At 39.3% G+C, this 23,490-nt stretch overlaps 1 protein-coding gene and 2 long non-coding RNA genes across 6 annotated transcripts in view; 2 read left to right on the plus strand and 1 right to left on the minus strand.

Annotated features, from left to right (window-relative positions):
• Positions 1-12,313, plus strand: part of LOC126914646 (centrosomal protein of 290 kDa-like) — a 170,263-nt gene extending 157,950 nt beyond the window's left edge. For all 3 annotated transcript variants that reach the window (XR_007709765.1, XR_007709764.1, XM_050718821.1), the window contains one exon: positions 11,116-12,313. The gene's annotated coding sequence lies outside the window, so the exon portion shown is untranslated. The remainder of the gene's footprint in view (positions 1-11,115) is intronic.
• LOC126914899 (uncharacterized) lies at positions 60-23,218 on the minus strand. The gene is made up of 3 exons (XR_007709920.1): positions 22,823-23,218; positions 388-496; positions 60-245 (listed from the first exon to the last, which is right to left on the minus strand). It is a non-coding gene; the product is annotated as an uncharacterized LOC126914899 (long non-coding RNA).
• On the plus strand, positions 13,794-22,121 carry LOC126914887 (uncharacterized). 2 transcript variants are annotated; one of them, XR_007709908.1, is made up of 3 exons: positions 13,794-14,487; positions 14,862-15,061; positions 15,500-22,121. It is a non-coding gene; the product is annotated as an uncharacterized LOC126914887 (long non-coding RNA). The 2 variants fall into 2 exon arrangements; XR_007709907.1 differs by having other exon boundaries at positions 14,862-22,121.
• Positions 23,219-23,490: the final 272 nt, after the last annotated feature.

Raw genomic sequence — 23,490 nt, forward strand, 5'->3', positions numbered from 1 at the left:
CGAAGCTGTATAGTAGAGGTTAATCAGGTTGATGGGTAGGAAGAATCGATGGCGGGGAATTGACTTGAATGTATTTATTTAATAAATGTTGTTTGTCGTATTTTAGTATCGCGTTAAATGTACGTAATTTTACAAATGGTTATAGCTTACTTTCCAATGAGCTCGCCAGATATTTTTAAAAAACTTCATCTTTGAACCTAACAGTTTCGTTCCATTTTCAGCCATCTGATACCTAGCGATGTAGGCTGCAGAATAAAACAAAGATTAGAGTTATGAACAAATTCCAAACTGTAAATTCTCGAATACAAAACTACTTTCATCTCTGATTTATCCTTATATGACTGTGAAAATGTACTTACTTTGAACTTCAAGACATAACATACGAACCTGAACATAAGGACAATGTGCCAACAAATCGCGTTATCAACCCGATGGATAAGATCTCCATTCTCTTTCCTTTCTCCACAATGAAATGGCAGGAAAAAAAGAGTAAAAGCTGAAAGAAAGGCAAGCACAAATAACGAAACTGTACAGAATCAACGACTACATACACACAAACACATATAGAATGCAACGTTTGGTCTCTCGCAATCCTGGTTGCACGGTGGCTCTCGCAATCGTAGCTTCTGTCCGCGCTGGTGCTTGCGCGCGCGTTCGCGTTTGCGAGAAATCGGGCCTCCACCATTAAACCGTCACGTCGCGGAATAATGCGCGACTATACAAACGAGCCGGCTACACCCACCGCGAAGTTAAAAGTCCTTCTCTTCTCCTCTCTCTCTCTCTTTCTTTCTTTTCTTTCTTTCTCTCTCTCTCTCTTTCTCTCTTTCTGCCTGTCGAGCAGAAGAGAAAGCAAAAGGAATTTCGCAGCCGCGATATCACCCGCCGCGGTGAACATTATTTTCCCTTCACCGTCCACCTGCCGTCCTCCGACATTGCACGCGATTTTCAGAGGCAACGAACAACACGCTCAAGCAAGAACAGCAACAGAGCAAAGCAGCAGCAGCAACAGCACACCATCGGTGTGCAACGTCGTGGACGTCGAGTATATCCGCTTATTCATACATCTACCACATCTTCATTAGAGGTGCACACGAGCCACGGATGATTTTGCAGGATCTACTTTCTGCCCTCCGCACGAGCCGGATCGTTGTTCCATCGCACACCATCGTGTTCTCCCGCGCTACACGTACTTATGTACACAGTAGCTCACTAAAGTATTCGAACACTTACCATGGGAAATTTTTACCTGTATACCGTTTGTGTGTTATTGAAACATTTTGAAATTTTACTAGTATCATAATGAAACGTCATTGTCATAATTATATTGGTCAAATTTGAAACTACAAAGTTTCAGCATACAGCAAGCGTTATCGATGGTCTCAATGAATATCGAAGGTTATTAGTGTAATAGATAATTGATTGTGTGAATATTCTTAGAATCTCTGCGAAATATATACTATCATTAGAAACGTACTCTCATTAGATATCTTATAGTCAATGCAATTTTATTCCATGTCTCGGTAGTAATGAAATTTTAAACTGTTTCCTATAATACACATAATATTCATAAAAGTATCCTATAAGTTTTTAAGTATTTTAATGTGCTATCGTATACGTGTGTTTACTCTTTAGTTATGTAAGCAAGTACCAAGTACTCTTTCTGTTGCTCTTCCTTGCGGTACCTTGTCGTGTGCACCTTACGTTCGCGCACGCAGTTCTGGTTAACCATCTGCGTTAATTAAGCGTTAACGCGGCCTCTAGATGACCCCGTGGAAGAATGAAATCTGAATGGAAATGGAGCGATAGTCATGCAACGATGTAACTCTTTGCTACTTTGTGGAATGTTTTCATCTATTTCCAGACATTTTTCTCATGGAGAACTGGAATGTCGAGATATTTTTGGTTTGCGATCTAAATTACGAACGAGATTTCCTTTCGAGATTCTCTAGAATAATTTCCTGAAAGATTATATAAATTTTGTAGAGAAGTGGTTTTATAGACTTGTAAATAAATACCCAGAATTTTCTAGTTTAAAATTGTCTGAACTCTAGAAAAAATGATATCCGAGTGAATGTTACTTCCTGCAATGTAGCTTTCGTAGAGTAGGAGATTTTTCTGGTTAACTTACATGTTTAGACTTTTATTTAAAATTGCCATTTAGGTTAGGTTATTACGAAGGAAATGAAATTTCTCCAAAATTCCTTCCTGAACTCTTCCGGAATGTTTGTATAGAAGATAAAATAAATATTGTGTAGAACTCGTGGGTTGTAAACTATTACTGTCATCGACTACTCTTTCCGTTGCTCTTTCTTGTGGTACAATGTCGTGTGCACCTTACGTTCGCGCACGCAGTGCTGGTTAACCATCTGCGTTAATTAAGCGTTAACGTGGCCTCTAGATGACCCCGTGGAAGAATGAAATCTGAATGGAAATGAAGCGATAGTCATGCAACGATGTGGCTCTTTGCTGCTTTGTGGAATTTTTTCATCGATTTCGAGACAGTTTTCTCATGGATAACTGGAATGTCAAGATAGTTTTGGTTTGCGAGTCAGATTACGAACGAGATTTCCTTCCAAGGTTTTTTAGAATAGTTTCCTGGAAGATTAGATAAGTTTTGTGGGGAACTATTTTTGTAGATTTGTAGATAAATGTGAAGTCGTTTTTAGTTTAAAATTGCTTTAGGAAAAATGATATCTAAATGAATGGTACCTTTCTGCAACATTTTCGTAGAGTAGGAGATTTATCTGATCAACTTACATGTTTAGATTGTTTTAAATTTAAAATTGCGATTTAAATAATGAACGAATAAAGTGAAACTTCATCAAAATTCCTTTCTGAGCTATTCCGGAATGTTTGTCTAGGAGATAAGATAAATATTTTGTAGAACTCGAGGATTGTGATGTTCTAGATTGAAATAGTTCGGGTTATAGAACAAGTGAAATCGGAATGAAAATGCAGCCACGAGAATGGAAGGTGTATCTGTTTTTTGAAGTGCCTTTCTACAGTAATTCTGTTAGTATCGTACTTCGTTACCAACGTTACTATTGTTATTGTAGTGGTGACTCTCACTAGTTCGAATTTCAATTGTCGCCTACCAATATATCGTATATTGGTTGTTGTAAACTTTCATGCTTCTTACTTTATCCCATTCACCTGATAAAGTCGAACATGAACGATATTAGAAATAACATTTTGAAGTAATATTCGAAGTGATAATATTTTAATACTCGCTAAATAGTGATTTTAATATTGGAAAATACAAAATGTAGCTACATAAAAACGAAGCAACGAAAAGGGTTGGTATTCTCCTGTATTAATTTTTAATTACTTGGTTAGATAATTATATTACTTCCCGACAAATGTCGGGTCCAGTAGCGTTTACTTGGTGTTAGTAGCTTCACGCTCGCAAGTCAAGAAAATGCCAGGAAATTGAGCAAACGTTCGATTGCAGTATAATTATTCTTACTGCAACATAAGGGTACGCGTTATCGAAGTAGTTTCCTTGTGCTATTACTATTAGTTACGTATTAACGTTAATACGTTAATATTCTTCCTCATATTTATCTACGTATATACTACACTAAATCTTCTATCAAATATACAACGAAATTACTCGACAAATTCAAAACAAGCTAAAAGCGATATACTATTCGGTGATTTACAATCCCACATAAAACATAACCTCATCATCACCTAACCTATTTAATAGCATAAAGCATTTACCACTATATAAAATCAAAATATACAATCAAATATGCAACTTAACTACTCGATGACTTCCGCCCCAAAATAACAGAAATACCATCCACCAAGATTACCTCATATTAAATTTAACTTTACCATTAACTGAATTATTTAAAGCCTACAATCGTCCTCGAAGAATAAAATCTTCCCACAGGGACAGGAAGATATAATTTAACGACCTTAATCCAGGCCAAGACCGAGACATATAAACAACCCAATCACCGAAATACATTCATAAAGCTGTCAATTCCAACACAATTCCACGATTCCTCTCATCGATACCCCGTCGATACTAGACAATAATTCCCTGAAACGATCCGCAGGAAACACCACAAAGTTGAACGTCTCATATTCCTCATGTAAGCGACCGGAACCCTGTCCAGGCAAAGCGTCGCCGAGTGCGCTACACACACAATCTGCGAGGGCCTGTGGCGCCTGTTCTGAACTCGAGCTTCACCCTCGTGGATGACGCGACCCCACGGGTAACCCCCCTCGGTTCGTCGTCCCTTTCCCATGCGCGGGTTCCGAAACGCGGGAATCCCGCGTCGACGCGCGGTCCGCTGTCGCGGGGACAGCGTGCACACGGCCAGAGCGCGTCTAAATACGCGGTGGTGAGGAGAAAAGAGCGAAGCGGGTAAAAGAGAAGGAGGAAGGTGCGCGCGCGCGCACGCTAGCGAGGCGAATTCCCACCGTGGCGCGGCGCTGAGGCTTATACAAGTTCCCGATGCTGGTGTTCTATAATATAGGCAGAGTTGCCGTTCGTCCTGCACCGGGTTGTCCGGCCAGTCCGTGGCCAGGACTCCCACCAGGCCAACCTAGCCTTCTTACGTGCCCACCTACTCCTATCGAGCAATCCAAATGCATTCTTTCTTCCTTTTCCTCGCCCCCTTCACTCTCCTCTCTTGGTCACCACCATCTTACTCCCGCGACTTCTCCTTCTCTTCCCACAGGCACCGGCCACGGCCTCTGGCGCGCGCGAGCGAGCTCCCTGTCGATCCGTTTCTCTCTTTGCTCGCCTGTCCACCGCGCTTTCTTTCTTCCTTTTCCTTTACCGTTCGCAGGACGAAGTCCTCCTACTACGTTGACCGGCTCGGTTCGCCCGGTCGTGGCTCCAAGAGACCGAGTCGAGGAGGAGGGTGCGACAGGGTTACGCGTTAGGACATGGTATACGACGGTGACAGATGATCGAAGGTCGATGTTCTGCAGATTAAAGAAATTGCATGCGTGGCGAGGTATAGGTGGAACTGGAATCGGGATTGGACGGTGTTGAATTTTGGAAATTTCACTTAGCCTGAGATACTGGAGCGGTTGTGATCATTGGATCAGATTAGATCCGTAGATCGTTAGATATTGGTTTTGCAGGAATTCGATTGAAATATTGGAGCGGTGGTAGGGTCGTTTCTGTAATAATGATTTTTAGTTCATTAGAAGTGGATTTTGTAGAAGCTGGAATATCAAACCGGTTGTTACTAAATATGGATTTCGTAGCGAACAGATATATCAGTAAGTTCATCAAAAAATACTTCTAACTTGGAGCTGTTGATCAACACTGAATATTACAACTTTGTTAAAGACAAAACGTATGATATAACTTTTGAACATCAATGTATGTACGTATGTATCATACGTACAGAGTGATAGATGTCCAAAAAATAAGGTATGTTTTTTCTCACTCTTTCCATGGACTTTCTCACCGTTTCTCCACTTTCTTCCGTCCCTTTCCTCCAGCGTGTTGCCTTTCTCTCTCGGTGTGACCCAAGAGTGCCCTTCCTCCCACTCGTTCTGTCCAGCGACTCAACGTTAGACCTTACATACTTGGCATACCTGCAAACGACCGCGTAAGTCCGGCGGTGCGCGACAATGCTAAGCACGAAGAAATCTGTCCGAAAACCTGTCGCGACCCCCTGATACACCGCTCCTCCGGAGGCGTGCTTCTCGTTCTGGTTCTGGTTCTGGTTAAGGGAGGAAGAAGTTCTCGATGAATCATCGAATTTCAATCTTTTAATGTATCTTCGACACTGAAGCAAACCTTTGAATATTATAACGACTACTTTACTCTGTCTATTTCGTATATTTTGACGTAATCTATGCATTCCGTCAATTTGAGATTCTAATGCTAAAGATATAAACAAGAGTAAATAATTTTTTAAAAGATTGTTTCCAAAGAACAAGGATAAGATTGTAATTTCGAATCTTGTCACTTGCAGCGTCAATGAACAACATGCCAACCAACCAATCGACCATCTTACGTAACTTCTAGATTTCGTTTGATACGAGAAGAACGCAAAGGTATACTAATATCGTAGCAAGTAGAACGAGAGCAGCTTAATTCCGAGACCGTCGAAAACTATCAATTTTATTAATCCAACTGAAAGCATTGGATAGAATAAAAAACAACGATAGAAAACAGAGTATCGTCGTGCTAACGATTCGATTCGAACACTTTAGTGATTTACACAAACATAGCGGTATGTATCGATAAAAGAAAACGCGCAGAAACAACCTGTCATTACATTGGCAGCGCTTAAATCGATTCAAAGAATCCAACCAAACTCCATTACTGCCTACCGAAGCTAGTCGTTGTCGTAGGTCGTACAAATAGTAAGTTACCATTAAAGCTTACCATTTAACATTATTAATTTGCAATTTGGAAAGTATGCTAAAATTCTCTAAGTGTCTTTAATAATCCCCTGGACGAATGCACGAGTCGCACATGTATTATTTCGTAGGCTGGCCACCCACTTCACGATTTGTCGCTCACGTATAATTTAGAAACAGCCGAAGAACGATTATCGCGGTAATGGTTTCATGGAAAAGCAAGGTTTCGCTTTGCTGGAAATTAGAGCGATGCCGATGATGTGGGCTGGCAGAGTGGGTTTGGTCTGGCTACTTACGGGCCAATCTACTACGAGTAGATCGCGAGCAACGAAGATTTTTCGCCAGTTGGAAGGGGATAAATTAATATCGATGATGCGGGAGGAGCAGACTAGCAGACTTACTTGGCCTAATTTTAGAGCAGTTGCGTTACTTGATTACGCGAATGCATAAATGTTGAGAATATTGGAATGTACGGATCTTCTAAAATATTTACAAATACATAGGATGAATCTCAAGGAAAATTATCGAAGAAGTTTCGAGCCTTCATGTTTGCAAAATTTTAGAGCGAAGATGAAAACTTTTAGAGTGAAACATCTCGAGATAAAAGATTTACTTTCGACAAACGATGGAATTAATAAACATTTGTACGTTTATTTATTTTAACCTTTTTCGTTGATTTACTGTATTCTGATATAGATATTTATTGATATATTTAATCCATTTGTTTCTTTTTTCCATTTTTACTGATGAATACAAGATCACATTGCGATTTGCGTTATTATCGATGTCGTGACAGTGACTCCAATAAAGTGCAAATAGTTGTTCAATTAATGTAAATTAACGAATGTTCAATTGTTAAAAGGCACGCCTTTCGCTACTATAAAGTCGTGTACGTTATCGTACATTTCCATGCCGCTTCCTACAAACATTAGGTACTTTCTCATCATCGAGTGCGTCGATAAATAACAGTTCATAGGCTGTACATCAAAAGAACGATCTACGGTAACACATTATTATTGCAACTTTATGTCATGAACGATTATATCTTGTCGGTGGAATAATTTTAAATTAACGTGTTGCTGAATGCATAAATAAACGTAAACAGCCAGCTGTTGGTTGTCGGCCAAATAACCATATGCATTTTAACACTATGTCACACGTATCTTGAAACCGATATACAAGAGTACGACTTCGACACAATTTTATAACTCGTAACCTGACAGTCTGTGACTCGTACAATTTCTGCTTAGGTTCTAGTTCTTTATTCACATTTATAAAAATACAAATTTTCATAAATATTCACAGTTCAGCGTCAATGTTAATAATTTGCCCGTTATCAATTCGCCAAAATGGGATACAGACGATTCTTAAGCGATCTGCATTTGAAAAGAGACTGTTTAACTCGTCGTTAGTGGCACGATGAACAATGAAATGTATCGTGTACCTACATTGACAGCTTGATTGCTATGGTTCACGACGAGGGTATAACTTTTACTCGTCAAAAGGAAAGTTTGTTCGAGGAATGTCAAATTCCCTTCTCTTGTAATCGCCGTAATCTATTAGCGTGTGATGATGAATTCTTAATTGCGAAGTTTCAGTGATAATATTAGTTCAATATTATCGAATCTACGACCCTGGTAAAAAGAAAACGATAAGAATGAAGAAGAGAGGAAAAAGAAACGTCTCGCCTTGAAGTCTACTTACCGTCCAATTATTTTAGCCTGCGCTGCAGTGATTCACATCCACGGAATGCATCTAGGCTCGTACGCCCTACAAAACGACAGAGACAGTACCTGGTGAAAAAACACAGAGCAGGATGGAAAAAAGGAAACGAAGTCTCGATTCTCCGGGATACACCATGGAACACTTGTTTGTACATCGCCTGGCTTGATGTTGATTTATGGAGCGTGCGCGCGCGAGCGCACATGTTGTACAATTGATACGTTCCAAGGGAGCAGATACGATCTGCCTTCGCGCAGATCCAGCGCGTGCAAACTGCAAGCTGATCACTAGACAGCGGATTTTTATGCGTTTACGTAGAAATACGCACAGACTGTACGTAGTAAGCGAATGTACGTAGCATACCAAAGCTACGATATACTCGTTGTAATGTTTAATAGAAAAACCAATTTTCTAACTAGCTTCCATATTTTTAATTATCTTGGCAAAATTATGATATTGCATGAGCATATGCGTTATGCGAGTCAATGATGTTATAATTATGTCATAAGTTTCATTAATAACACAAGTCTCTCGTGTCATTTATAGAATATCGATAATCGATAAATATTTTTTATTTTTTATTTTGTCTACGTAAATCTATGAAATGAACTGCTATACGAAGCTTCGATCAGCAAATGTAGTCGTGAAAAATCGTCTTGTCTCCTCCGTTCTTAAACGGGGGGCAACTGCAAACGAATTTTCAGGTTGAAGTTTCGAGGCGAGGCCACGTGAGGTGATTCGTCGCTGAATCACTATACGCGCTAGCCAGACGATTCACAAGACTATTATTCAGGGTTCGTCTCACGGTCGAACGGTCCAGATATTGCTGTGCCCTTGCGTCGTGGCGATTTTTCTTGATAAGGCGAACGGAACCGCGACGTCCTTGCGACAGAGGTCAATGGTGACCCGGGAGAGAGGGTCCCGTCTTTAATTGCACCGGCGGATGTCGCCGAGTGAAAGTTGAAAGTCCGGAGGAACGATGCTTGGATGTGAATTTTGTCGCGATGGTTGACAGCCTTTACGTTCTTTTCTTTCTGTTTTATTTGACTCTGAGAAATTGAAAGAAAGAGATAAAATATGGAGAAGAGAAGGAAGCAGATACTTTGAATTGTTCCTTTACGGAAGCAGGAAGTTTAGAGAGACAGTATCGAAGGATATTTTATTGGAGAGAAAAAAAGTATTTTTAATTGCAGTGTCTTATGATTTAACTATTAATGTTTCTACAAATTTTTCATAAAATGGCTAGAAAAAGCTGACTTATAAAGAAATACAGTATACAATGTACAAATGCGTTCGTACCTTCCCTTTACTATACCTACACAGTTTATAATGGCGAGGAGAAAACGTTCAAGAAGTAATCGACGCGAAAAGTCGTATAATTATAACCGATGAAAACAATATCTCAGTATATAATTTTTATTAATGTGTTAAAAGATGTTGAACAGAAAAACCATTGTATATACAAATTAGTCATACTTAAACACGTGTATTATTTATCAATCAAATAAACTTTGACCTAAATATAAAAAGTTGATATCTTATTGAAAGAGCTAAAACGTTACGTAAGTATACTAAAAACAAGATTATTTCATTATAGTTAAATAAATAACAAACAAACACTAACAAACTAAAGAGAAATATGAAAATTCGAACGAGAACGTCTCCAGTATTTCGGTCGAATGTCGTCCATAGTTTTTCAACGAGCTTTTTCGCGGATAGAAGAGATCCTCTCAGCCAGATGCCTTTTCCAATTTTCACAGAAGCTTTCTCACACGCCCGCGCGCGAATTTTCATGCTTCTGACACGCGCGCTCGAAATAGTTGTCTCCGGCGTCAACCCGTTTTTGCGTTCCTCTCCATCGACCCGGCGAAAAGGTCAATTATTGCATTACCATGCGACGTGGGTGCGCGGAGGGAGCACAGCAGATAAATCCGCTCTTGGATGAACTGCCTGTTATATGTGCGTATATATATACGCACGACCACATCTAACCATCGGTATCGCACATGCGTTTCGCACTAAAAATAAGAACTCGTTACTGCCCACCAGAAATTCGTTCGTCGATATAGACCTTGATAGATGTTTATTGAGCCGAGCTAAAAATGGGTTTAGAATTTCGAATTGTGGTCTGAAAGAATTTGTAATTCTTTAAAGAATTATCATTTTTCGAAGTTTCGCAACTGTGCTAAAGATTGTTGAAACAATTTGAAAAAGTAGAACATTCGTCATCTTATGGATATCGTTGGGAATTTAGAATAAAAGTTTTCAATAAAAATCAAAAGACAAAAATGTATGAAATTCAACTTGTTATTATATCGAAGCAATATTCATTATCGAACATATTTCACTGAAAACTATCCAATTTTTCAATTTCGAAGTCTAGAAAATTCTCATCGAACACTTTTGGAAATGAATTTCTATCAATTCCCAGTTCAAACCTGGGACAAAGCAAACCCAACGCTTTGATTTCAAGCTCGACTTCGCCATAGTCTCGAAAAACACCATCTTCGTTTCATTTAGCACTAGAAATCCTATAAATTTTAAAAAATTTTTATCAATATCCTTATGGAAATCTATTTTCATTCATAGAACATTCTTCAAATTGCAAACGAATCGGATCCAACGCTTTGATTCCAAGCTCAACTCCACCGTAGCCTCAAAAACACCGTTCTTGCGTTATTCAGAACTAGGAACCCTAAAAATTTTTGAAAACTTCTTCAAAAATACTCTCCTACCAACTACCACATGGAAACCCATCCTTATCCATCGAATTTCCTTCAAATTCCAAACGAACCAAACTCAACGCTTTAATATCGAGCTCAACTCCACCATAGCCTTGAGACCATCGTTTCCGCCTCGCTTAGGACAATCCTATGCCCTCAAACACGCGCCAGCGACGTTCCCCCATGAACGTCGGACAATATCTTCGTAGCATCCTCCGTAAAGGCGACTTTAACAGCGTCCTCCGCTTCCTCCAGCCTAATAAGCGCCGAAGTCGCGCCTTTGCCGACCTATGGAATGTTAAGAACCCTATGGTGGTTGTGTTCGCAGGTCGTCCCGCCGTCAGCTTGGCACGTCACCCATTCGACGCCGGTAATATACGCTCGCCGTTCGCGGCGATAAATATTACAATATAATATTCCTCGGCGTGAGACGAAGGATTCCTGACAAGCCTTACAGGACGAAACGGAAAGCCAAGCGGCGAAGAGGTCACCGACGGAAGGGGTATCGCGTTACTGGAGACAACGAACAACTTTGCTCGAAGGAGGCATCCTTTTACGATTCACCGAATAGCTCGTGGAGCGATTTTTTCATTCAAAGGCGAGGAATTATTAAAACGCGTTTTCCCTTCGGTCACACCGAGGTAAGTCTGTAAAATACTCGTGGAACATGTTGGTTCGAGCGTTGAGGGAAATAGCAAAGGGCGATGAATTGGTTAACCCCTTCGCGCGAAACATGATGCAACGAGAAAGACTGGAAATATAGAACGATATCTCCTTCGTTCTTTTTTCGTCTGTGTTTTTCTTTAGGGATAAGTTCTTTTCTTTTTAATGTAATCCGTGAGCGTATTTTTAAATATTGGAGATTTCCTGAGTTTTGGAAATCATATATAAATTGCATCCGTTTAGATATTCGATCAGATAAACATGTAAGGATATTTCCTTCTTCATTAATTTTTGTTTTTAATAAAATTGAGCAACGAATGTGTTAAGAAATATGAATATTATATCTTTCCCAATTTTTTTTTTTTTTTTTTTAATGTAACGTGTGTATCTTTTTGTGATTTGCGGCTTTTGGAAAGTACGAATGATACTTATCTGAATATTCTATTCTTCGAGATACTCTTCAAAATATTATAGGGTAGCGCGTAATATATTTTTTTACGTAATAACTTTCTTTTATTGTCCGTTTATCGACACGTTGGATCGGCGAACAATGAAGCAGTTAGGGCTTTCACTATCATTTTACTCACACGGTTTTATATAATAATAGTATATAATTATGGCGGAAGCATTCCTTATTCGTTCAATATGTCTTAAAACATACTCTGAGTGCAAGTATGCAAGTTTTATGAGTACCAGTTTTAACTTGTAGTAGAATATATTTTGTTCGATAAGTATGTTCACGTATGTGGGAGAATAAATTTACTACCTAGTTTTTATACATGCACATATCTGATTGAAGTTTCTTTAGAAAAATTTAGAAATACCATGTCTTGCGTTTGAATAAAGAATTTGTGAAATGGAAAGTACGCTGTAGCCTAAGAATTATTTTAAAAACTTTGTGAATAAAACCCCATGAAAATCACAGATTCCGTTTCCATTCCAACAAATCTTCAAACCTTAATCAACCTATCAGCCTATTGAAATGTACTGGTATTTACAAAATTACCAAATCTTCCATATAAAACGAATTTTCTGTTCATTAAATCAGCCCTTCCTCTTAGTATAAGGCTTTCAAAAAAGCTTCTACCTTCGTATTTATAGTAAATTAATGATATAAAACCCATCCACTTAATGTTACACAGTTGGAATATTAAATTACTACACAACAAACATAACATTGTAAACATAAACCTTAAGACGTTAATTATCCGCTAAAGAAATCATAATGCGATGGGGGTTGAACGAACTCGCTTAGAAAGCCAGATTCACAGCTTCATAGTTTCATAACTCAATTACGACGTAGAACCTTTTCGAAATCCTTGTAGCTCAGAGGCCGATTCCAATCGGTCGCGTCTTACGAATGCAAACGGTGACGCAGAAATACGTGGTCGACGCCGAGATGCTCCGCCCTCACCCTCTCGGTTTGCTGCGTTTGGTCGCAGGTCGTCCCGGCGCGGCGTCAGGCTGGAACGTCAGCTCGCCCGCTTCCTCCTCGTTCTCCTCCTATGAGAGCCACCTACGCGGTTCTCACACCCAGAACCAACTTTACGTTCATATATGTATACACGTGGACTGTGTTCCCTGGAAGAACCGCAGAGAAACCACTACCTAACGGACCGAGCAGTCCGTTTTTGTCCACGTACCACTACACCAAGGAAACACTATGCACACGTACTTATATACTCACATTAAACTCAAACGATTCGAGTGCATAGAGAGGGCCAAGAGAGTCGTCCTCCCTCCCCTTTTACTCAATGTGCAACGCGTAGAACTCGAAGGTCGAAATTTTAATGCACTATTTTTCTGCCACAAAATGATTTATAGTTGGCGCTTGTATTAACCCTGTCGTGGTTCCTGAATTTTTTTCTGAATTACGTTTTAATGTTACTTTGATTAAATAAAATTGCTTTCAATAAACATAGTAAAGATTCTTTCATATCTTCTTCGAATGAAGAAAAATTTTCTAACGATAGAAAGTTTCGTTTGTAACAAATATGATGCAACAGGCATTCGCGTAATTGCTCGAAGATTATGTACTAATTTGTCCAACTATGGGGAAAAGACAAGTTATCTGCAACCTGCAGCTGCCACCCGTATTCTATAACATAAGCAACATATACTACTCGAATGAATAAACGTGGCTAGTAATGTTTATCTGTCGACAAGTTCAGATAAATTATTATTACACTACGATTGTAATATTCGTAAATTCTATAGAAATTCATAAACGTAAAACACGATCGAATGCGTTCACTTTCAAATAATTTAAAAACAGCGACACCTGTTTACAAGCTTCGCGAAAATATCTAAACACACGACAGGACAATTCGCGTTTGCCGCTAAACGAAATTCCAATCGGTGATCCGCATTCTACCTGCGCATTCGTGTCGCGCAACACGTGACCAGGCGTTAAGGTGGGGGCGGAGTGGGGGTAACCAGGTTCTCCCACTTTTGTTCGTCCCGCTTGCGAATCGTTTCAGCGCGATGTACAGTGCTGGAGGATACGCCAAGTACCGAGGAGAAGGAAAATAGGCGAGAAAGAGAGACAGCTACATAAACACGAAGAACGGAATACGCTCGGGAGAGGAACGATATACAATACGTGGAAGCTACACGTATCCGTGAGTACGTGTTCTTTACTCGAGACGTCTATCCTATCCTCCGTAAATTGAATGTATGAGTGGCTAGGAGAAATAAGGAGGGTTACAGAAGAGAGAAAAAAGGTATAGGTGAATCTTGACATTTATATGTATGTGACCTGTCCCGAGGAGGCATTCGTCTACTACGCATTAGAAACGTGTACGTGTTGGTGCCCGCACGTATTATTCCGAAGATTTCTCTATCCTTCTCACTCTCGCTTAGTGTGTTTTATGCTTGCGGCTTCTAGCCGCTACGTTTACCGTATACGAGAGATTTAAGCACGCTTGTGCACCGTGCAGTGTGCATAGAATGGCTGTGTGTATTGTATGGGAAAATTGCTGTAGCTAGAACCATAGAGGCGTGCTTGTTCCTAGTGTATCGTGTATCCTTGCTCTCTGTAAGTACTTTTTGGCGCGTGCGTCCAGGTACACTCGAAATATATTTATCAGTTTGTTGAAATAAATAAATGTAATTTCACGAAACTGTATCACAGTATCGATTTTGCAATTTAGATATCCTCTCCTATTTGCAAACTGATTGCTTACAAACGCAACGAACATTGCGGTAGGTTATTTTCTAGAGACTCATCGTCGGTTGGGATTGTAGATTGATTTTTGTGAATTTTTGGAGAAGATAGAAAAGAACTTTGATACATTGTCCAACGTAGATAAAAATTACTAGATTTAAGATCCAATTTATCGTGTTTTTACCCATCTCGTCTTTACTTTTTTATCTCGATAAAAATCAAAATGAATTTTTGTTCTATGCTAGAAAACTAAATTCTGCGCTTGTTCGATATCTGGTTCTCGCGAATTGCTCGCGATAGGAAAAGGTTGGTTGCGTGTGTGGGCAGAGGCGGCGTGCGTCCCGTCGATTTGTCGTTTTCCCACAGGCGCGAAGGTTTCCGCGTAGGAGCGCAAAGGACGGAATCGATGACAGCCATAGAGGCAGGAGAAAACCAAGGAGGGGAGGTAATCGTGCATTTACATACGCGGAGGAGCGCGCGAGCGCGTACCGATAACGTTGCGAGCGCCCGTTAAACTTTATTGCGTTCAATTTAAAAATAGAATTCTATCTAGAAGGAAGAGACGTTACGCGCGCATAAAGAATGTCTCGCTAAAGATACGCCGGCTGGCGGAGGCTTGTCCGACTTGTCCTCGTCTCACGAAGTTACTCTTCTTGGAATATTTTCATTCTCGATCATCGAAGAATAATTTAGAAACTCAACGAATACCCAAAACGAGGATTTCCTTTTTTACAAATTGATAAATAGAGATAAACAATTACGACAAATGATACGGAAGATTTGTACTGTCGTTCAATTATAGAAAGTATTTATAGTAACGTGTTCTAATGTTTGGAACATGAAGTATGCAGGTTTTTCTGTTCCTTTTGTACTTCGGTTACAGGTCTTTTAAATTAAAGGCGTCATCGCTTGTATCGTTCTTGACCTATGGTCTCCAAACGACGAAAAACAGTTCCACTCGTCAGTCAGAAGACTAGGGAATTGTTCTGCAATTAGTGTTTAGGTATAGTTCTACTCACATATTTATGATTCTTAATCATGTTCAAATACAAGTCCATAGGATGTCAAAATATCGACGTTAAATCGACGACACATGTCAGAGTAGTTTAAACTAGATTTAACGATGTGTGTAATCTAGGAAAGATTAAAGTGACTATAAGACAAATCTAATATATTATTGAAACGAACGTAAGGCAATAAATGTTGGAAGTCGGGATACTTTGAAAACTGTTGTGTATATACAGTTCCGTATTATGTCCAGAGAAACTTCAATACTATCCTTCGAAATAAACGAAGATTGGACGTTATGATAAAAGTTTCGTATCTTATCTAAGACAAGTATTAAACTATATATATATATATATTACACGTAAATGTATACTCAGAAAATATGCTACAAATTACTATTACACTTATCGTATTTCAAATTTATAAATTTATAAATATAATTTTCTAAAACAAATTGAAATTCGCTTTACCATTAATTCGTTATTAAACGATAATGTAACCTAGTCGAGAATCAAAATTGCCAATCTTCGAGTCAAATACCGATCAACCGATACCACCGGTGTCCTATCTCAAAAACAGAGACATCTATCGTCGCAGTCATTTAAAAAGCTTGTTAGTTGTATTTATTTCAATAACGCGTCGATGACCGCATCCACGTCAGAAACCTGCTATCCAAAGATAAATATCAAAGTCTAAACCATACTATAAATTATAAGTCGTCCCACGGTCGCGAAATCTCATGGCTCGAAAGCAACGAAAGAGTCACGGCCTGGCGCGCGCCATTTAAATCCGCGCCGATAGATCGAGGCCCAGCCGTATTATTACCATCTATAGGAGTCGTTCGCGAGCCATCGAAAGGTCGGTGATTTATGTGGTTAACCCGTGTGCAGACTACGCCTTGGCTTTTGCCCGTTGTTTGTGCACGCGCGTAAGAAAGTGCGTACGCTCTCGCGTAGTCTTCCGACTACGAAGTGACGTGGAAAGGGAACGTTGGAGACCAGTGCATCGTACAAGAGAAACAGAGAGATCGAGGGGAATGGAGGAGGAGAATGGAGGAGGATGGAGAGAAAGAGAGAAAACTCCTCCGGACGATCGGGATGCTAATTCGTTTTGCTCGCTTCCTCGGCTTCTTCGTCCTTTTCTGCGAATGCAGATCGTCGGCGGACGACCTCGTGGAATGCGTTGCTCGTCTCGTCGTGGCGAGCTCGGCTCTCGGCTAAAGGGACTCGCAGGATCAACGAAGCGTTCGTTCTTTCGTTCATTCACCATTCAAAACGATGATGTTTAGGGCAGACGACCCCGGAAAATCTCGTTTATTGGCGAACTGGTATCGTGCTAAATGATCTTGTACTAGCTGAAACATCGAATGTACTGTGGCAATAGGCACTCGACTCGTGAAAATATTCGAACATATACCGTAGAAAATTTTTACGAATGTATCGTGTATAGCACGCAAAACTTGATGAAATTTAATTAGCAGTTACCGAGACACAGCTATCATGATTCTATTGGCTCGCAAAAGTATTCGAATACTTGTAGGGACCTTTTATGAATATACTATGCGTATTATACGAATATCTTAAAATTTCATTAATGTATCTCATTAACAATACGTTCGTATCGACTCAAGAAAGTACTTGAAAGTTTATAGAGACTTTTTACGAATATATCGTGTGCATTATACGAAACATTTTAAACTTTTATCAACACTGTCATAATTACATTGATAAAGTTGGAAACACATCTAAAAGTGTACTTAGAAGCTGCAAGATATTTAGCGCAAGTACATACATATCTCAAAGTGATCGCTGAAGTATTTAAATAGTCGATTATTCATTATATCAATAAGCCTGGATATTCAATGAGACCATCTTTAACACTCGTTAAATGTTTAAAGCGACTATTTATGTTGTATGATTTTATACTAGATCTATCTACATTCGCAATAAATATCTTGTAATTCCATTATCCATTTTTAGATTGATCTCAAATTTTGCTTTATAACGGCAGCCGTGTCTATTTGCAGCGATAATGAAATTTCAGAACGTTATATATAACACACATATACCTAACTTTTCTGATCCACATTTCAACAATCGGACAATTGGAAAGCGTGAAAACGAAGGAGAGTTTAGTTTCGGCTGGCAGATCGTTAAAATGCTGCAAATTGGGACACACGATTGGATAAGAGGAAGGAAGATTTCGATGATCGAAGGGTGAATTTAAGTTAAGGAGCAATTTTTCGAGCTTTAACGACCGTCAAATCGTAATTTCGAATAAGATTTTTATCGTTAAAGGTGGAATGGTACTTTTACTTGTAAAATTGAAGCTGATTGCTCTCGAAAGGAACACGGGTAAAGGTGCAACATTCTTCCACCTGCATTTTTTTACGTTCTCGAGTCCTTTCACAAATCTGACTTCGCTTCTGTTTTTCAACGGTGAAAGATCGAGAGATTCTTCAAAATTAAATTATAAGTAGCTTGTAACAAAACACGTGAAAACGAACATGTATAGAGTGATTCGGAGCTTAATAGCCGAATTTTGTAGTTCTGTTTTATGGTTATAATCAAGCAAAAGACGTTATATAAACATAAATCGCTTAAACCTCGACTAAAAAGTCATATGTACAACAAAAATACGAAATATGAAAGGAATAGTACTATATTTACGGTTACTATGCTATAAGAGTAGGTTTCAAATTAACACGATCATTAACTGCTATACTCCGTTCCAAAATGTTCACCGTTCCTCTCAATTCGAACGTGATCATAAAAAAAGTAATAAAAAAAATTGAATTTATTCTCCTACGGAGATCATCTTGATCGTGTTTCATCTCGACAAATCGATCCAATAAATACTCGCTCGATATATCCATCTCTCAGAACTTTTTACAATGCTTGAAATGACCCGTATTTATATAACGCGTGTTGCATCATTATCTCTATAGAATGTTTCCAAGAACTGTTAAACTGTTATCTTTGAGACATCCTGTATAATATAAAATACAAAGGAATAATAGTTAGATCAATAGCAAGAGATTTACTTCGAAACCTTCGAACATTAATTACTCGAAATCTTAATGTAATAGTAAATTAGACGCGTAAGAATAGGAACAGAAAGAAATTAATGAACAAAAGAACGAAGAGAAACGTTTGATTTCCGTTTATACGAGAGGCTCGGAAGGTAGAACGGAGTTTCTCAGACGTTCTGAAAAATTAATCGTATCACTGACTGACGATGGAAAGTGTCAGTTCACGAGGCTCATCGAGGTGCGGATATTTCTCTTTATAGGACATCGATCTCCCATCTGGGCGTCGATTTCTCTTTTTTTTCCGCACAGTTAGAGAGCATTTCCCCTTTCGCTCTATGCTTGTCCGCGGTCATCGAGTATCGCGGCGATGTCTATGAACGCTTGACGAGGATAACAATACCACGGTGTCGTAGCGTAAAACGTTCAGTGCCCGACGAACAACCTTCCAACGACTATAGGCGTTGAAATCTACACGATTTTCTTACTGCGGAATCTTTAAATAGAGAAAAAAGAAAAAAATTAAAATCTACGAGGTTTGGAAATATAGAAATTTGGTAATTTAAAAACATGGAAATTCCGAGATACGGAATTTCGAAAACTTGTCTTCTGTATTCCATGTATTGTATCGAATGAAATACAAATATTATTCACTTTTGGTAGTTATAACAACCTGTTCGTCTTCAAAGTTCAGGCAGCTTATAACACTCTCGACAAGTGACATTAATTTAATGCCATTCACGGTGTTTTAAAACTACTTCTTGATGAATCTTGGATAATTTACGATCTCTTGCACCAACTCGATCGGGTCCCGACGTTTATTATCATAAAATTAACTTTCCATTTCAAAGAACAACCCAATATATGAAATCAACAAACGTGAGAAATCTAAGCCTCCAGGTTCATAATTTCTTTCATTTATAAGACAAATCGTATGATCAAAATTGTACTTATCGAGCGAACGTAAAATTCAACATTTCAAACACAATGCTCGAGTTAAGAGTAAAACAGAGCCTCTGCATATTCGCGACAAATATCTTGCCATTTCTATACAGACTTTCGGTTCGGTTTCAGCGCTAACGAATCATACCGTTAATGAAATTTCAATTTCAAAACGTTTTATATAACGCACGAATATTTTCTACGCCGAGTGTTCAAATACTTTCATGGGCCAGATTATAACAAACGATCGAATCATAACGAAGACGCGTGAAAACGAGAACGTCTCGTAAGATCTCGCGTGATCCGTGAAAGAGACGAGAAACCTCGCCACGACCCTTTCGCAACGCGTTAATATCATACACAGCGGCGTGTATACGGTTCTCCCGATAATTGTAAAATTAGAGAGCATGCATTCGCACGGCTGCCAAGAGACACAAGAGAAACGAGTTTACCGGGGCCTTTCGCGGTCAAAGAATCCAGAAAAGAAACTCGAAGACTCTCGTACGTGGCGTGAATTTCAAACCACTCCCACGATCACTTAATCTCTTCGTTAACACTAGACTTTTAGAAATTTCGTTCTAGAACCTCCCGTTATTTCGTGCGTATTTTTAATAAACATCAGGTAGTCGGTCTTTCGATGAAATGACCAATAAGGAAATAATACGTAATGTGTATTATTATATTATTTTCTATCTCTATTTCCAATAAAATTTCTTCAGTAATTCGACTACTTACAGCGATATGTTCTAATATTTAGAAGCATGGAAATCTCTCTGTTAAAACGTACATACTTCTAACCACACTTTCTTCGAATCAAAGCCTCATCACCTGCACCAGCAGTTCTTAACCTGCAGTTTGCCGGCCCCCAGGGGGTCCTCCAAGTCCTCCCACACGCGAGTTATTAATGCATTATTCGAATGAAAAATATTTACTACGTGTATTTATTTATCTATAGGGAATATTTCGTCTCCAAAATTTAGAGATTGTTGACGACCAGTTGACGAGCGCTTCGAACATACATGGCACGTACAAACGTGTTTGCCACGTTATAGATTTCAATTTAAGTCGAGTTTTGAGGCACCGCGACGACAAAAGATGATTTAAAAATAGTCTGCGGTGAACGAAGGATTAAGAAACGTCGGCCTGCTCCATTTTCTCTTAAATTCTCAATTTCTTTCAAACGATAGGAAGCATCGAAAATACAAATGAAAATACAGCATCGACGATTTTTGGAATTAAAGTACGTAGGAGCGCGAATTACCTCGCCATCCATCCGAATTACGTTAACTCTGTGCGTGGAAAATATCCAGGTTGAGCGTGATTTTTCCTCGAACGTATCGTGTGTACCTCGTCTGTGGTGGATTCGTTTATCAATTTCGTGACGACGCGAAACTCCTCGACAGAGGCCATACGTCACTCTTGTATCTGTTATGGCGTAGGAACGCGAAGGGAGAGGCCCGTTGCGAGGATCGCGAAATACCGAATGGTTTTTCGCGATAGTCCGCGCTGAACCGCGGCGAATATCGGCGCAGCGTTATGTCCTACATAGTGCGCATTCCAACGGCCAAGTCATTTACTCCTCGTCAAGATGGAATATTAGCGGCCTGGCTGGCGTTGCGTTTCACTTCGCGAATCGGTTAAACGCGTTGACCGCCGGCGTATAAGGACTGAAATAAGTGAATACCAGTTTCCGCGTTGCGCGGCAGACCGTAATTTCGCGGTATCTGCCTGGCACCGTGCGTGCACTGCCCTTCGAGCGCGACTCCACAAGGAAAAAGGGTCTTTCGTGACCCGCGACTATCGCGGAAAATAGACTTACGCACGATCGAAGCGACGTCGTTGGTGAAATTTTATTAGTCGGATGTTACTGGTGTTAATAAATTTTGTATATAGTATAACAATAAGAGGATGAACTATAGGGCATGTAACGCTTTGTGTGTGAATTTTTAAATGATAAGCCATCTGAGATTTATCCGATTCGACGTAACAGAGTTTACCAACTTTGATTGTGAGATTTATAATCTGCAAGTTACCATTTATCGATCTACTGATGTTACTACGATTGGAATAAAGTTATAGCATGGCAGATGTAGGATTACTTTATTTTACGAATTATTCTACCTTTAATTTAATTATGGTAATTATGGTAAAGAAGGTATTGGATGTGAGATAATGATGTAGCATGCCGGTATTTATTCTTCATCTTTTATTACGCAGATTAAACGGAAAATTACAGTTAGAAAGAAGATATTTAAAGTGAATGTTGTTTCCAGTAGTCTGTGATTTCTCAATTTCTGAATCGCGCTGTAGGTTATTTTCACGCGATCCTGGCCAATTACCGATTTCTCTAATCAAAACAAGCGTCGTGATTAAATACCACGAAGAAAAGTACGGACATTAGCCTTTCATTAATTTTACATTCGTTTAACGTTGAACTAACCAGTCGCCGCTTTTCTTCCAATTTTCCATCTTTTTTTTTTTTTTTTTTTTTTTTTTTTTTTTTTTTTTTTTTCTCTAAAAATATATTCGATTAATTTCGTTCTTGACGAAAACGAATTTAAATATCTTTTCCTTGAAGAATACACGTGTCTTTTACTCGATGCTCGTTCGAAAATCATTAATCTATACAGGATAATTTATTGCTATATACATTCAAATTATTAATTAACGCGACAGAAATAATCTTACTTGTGTTCATAATTTATATACAAGAATGGTAGCTGATTAAAATGATATTTGCCAATTACGAACATTATGATTCAATTATGTAAATCAGCAAATATATCAAACATTAAACTGAATTATTTGTATATCAGAAAGACTTAATTAAAAGACTGAACAAATAATAAACAATACTGTACTTCGAAAAATTAGACAAAATCTATTTCTTCGCTCTAACCAAATAGAATGCAACTAGAAGCCTCGATCGAACTAAAACATTCAAACCAAACTTCACCGAGAAACAGAGAAACGAAAGAAACCCTGTCTCTCTCTATCGAAGAAAACAATTATTTAAAATTTTACCATCATTTTATAAAAACAATAACCTAGACAGGGTGGTTAGTACCGAGACGACGAACTCTACTTTGCACGCTTTTGTCAATAGAATTTCATTTATTGAAATGAAATTCTCGTCAATGTCTCATTAATCGAACGTCTGCTGCTGGAATTCACTATCCAACCGAGAGCTCCTGTTACATAAAAATTAATGAATAGCATTATACGAACCTATTACGTGAACGCCAATTGTATAAGCCGTTGGTGCCCCGACGAGTTCAGAAAAAATGGAGTTCCACCGATGATACAAAGCTGGATGATCCGGAACACGTTCGTCCCGGTTTGCCTTAGCGAGTCGTTTAAAAGGCGGCGATATCCGTCACCGTGGCCGTAAAACGTTAGCCACAGTCTATAGCCATAAACCAGGCTGCGAAACGCGTGCGCGAACGTTCGAGCTTGGCTGAGTTGGCTGGCGCTCGCGCGCGAATGTTTCAGTTTCGTGAGTATAGACTCGGTAGGAGTAATAATCGTATACCGTTACTTCTTTCGAAAGGCCGTTGACTCAATTGCGCCCCGGATAAAAGAGGCGGTTCACGAGTCGTCTGAGAGCCATGCACGGGATACATCGACGATGTATAATCTATCCATTTACACACCTACGTCTCCGTGTGTTCACCAACGAAACTCGTGTGAACAATCGTTGGTCAGTCGATTAGGATTCGACCACCCAGCTTCGATCTCGAGATCGGCCAACGAACGAACCTCCGGTTAGAATCGCTTTGGCTCACCAAAGGTGCACGGCATTCACTGGCGAACACGTTCGCGAACAGCGTTCGCGAACAATGGTCGCAAGCTGTTTGGCGACGTTTCATGATTACGCTCGCGATCTTTTTCAAATG

Source organism: Bombus affinis, chromosome 3 (assembly GCF_024516045.1).
Source record: "Bombus affinis isolate iyBomAffi1 chromosome 3, iyBomAffi1.2, whole genome shotgun sequence".
NCBI classification, from domain to species: Eukaryota; Metazoa; Arthropoda; class Insecta; order Hymenoptera; family Apidae; genus Bombus; species Bombus affinis.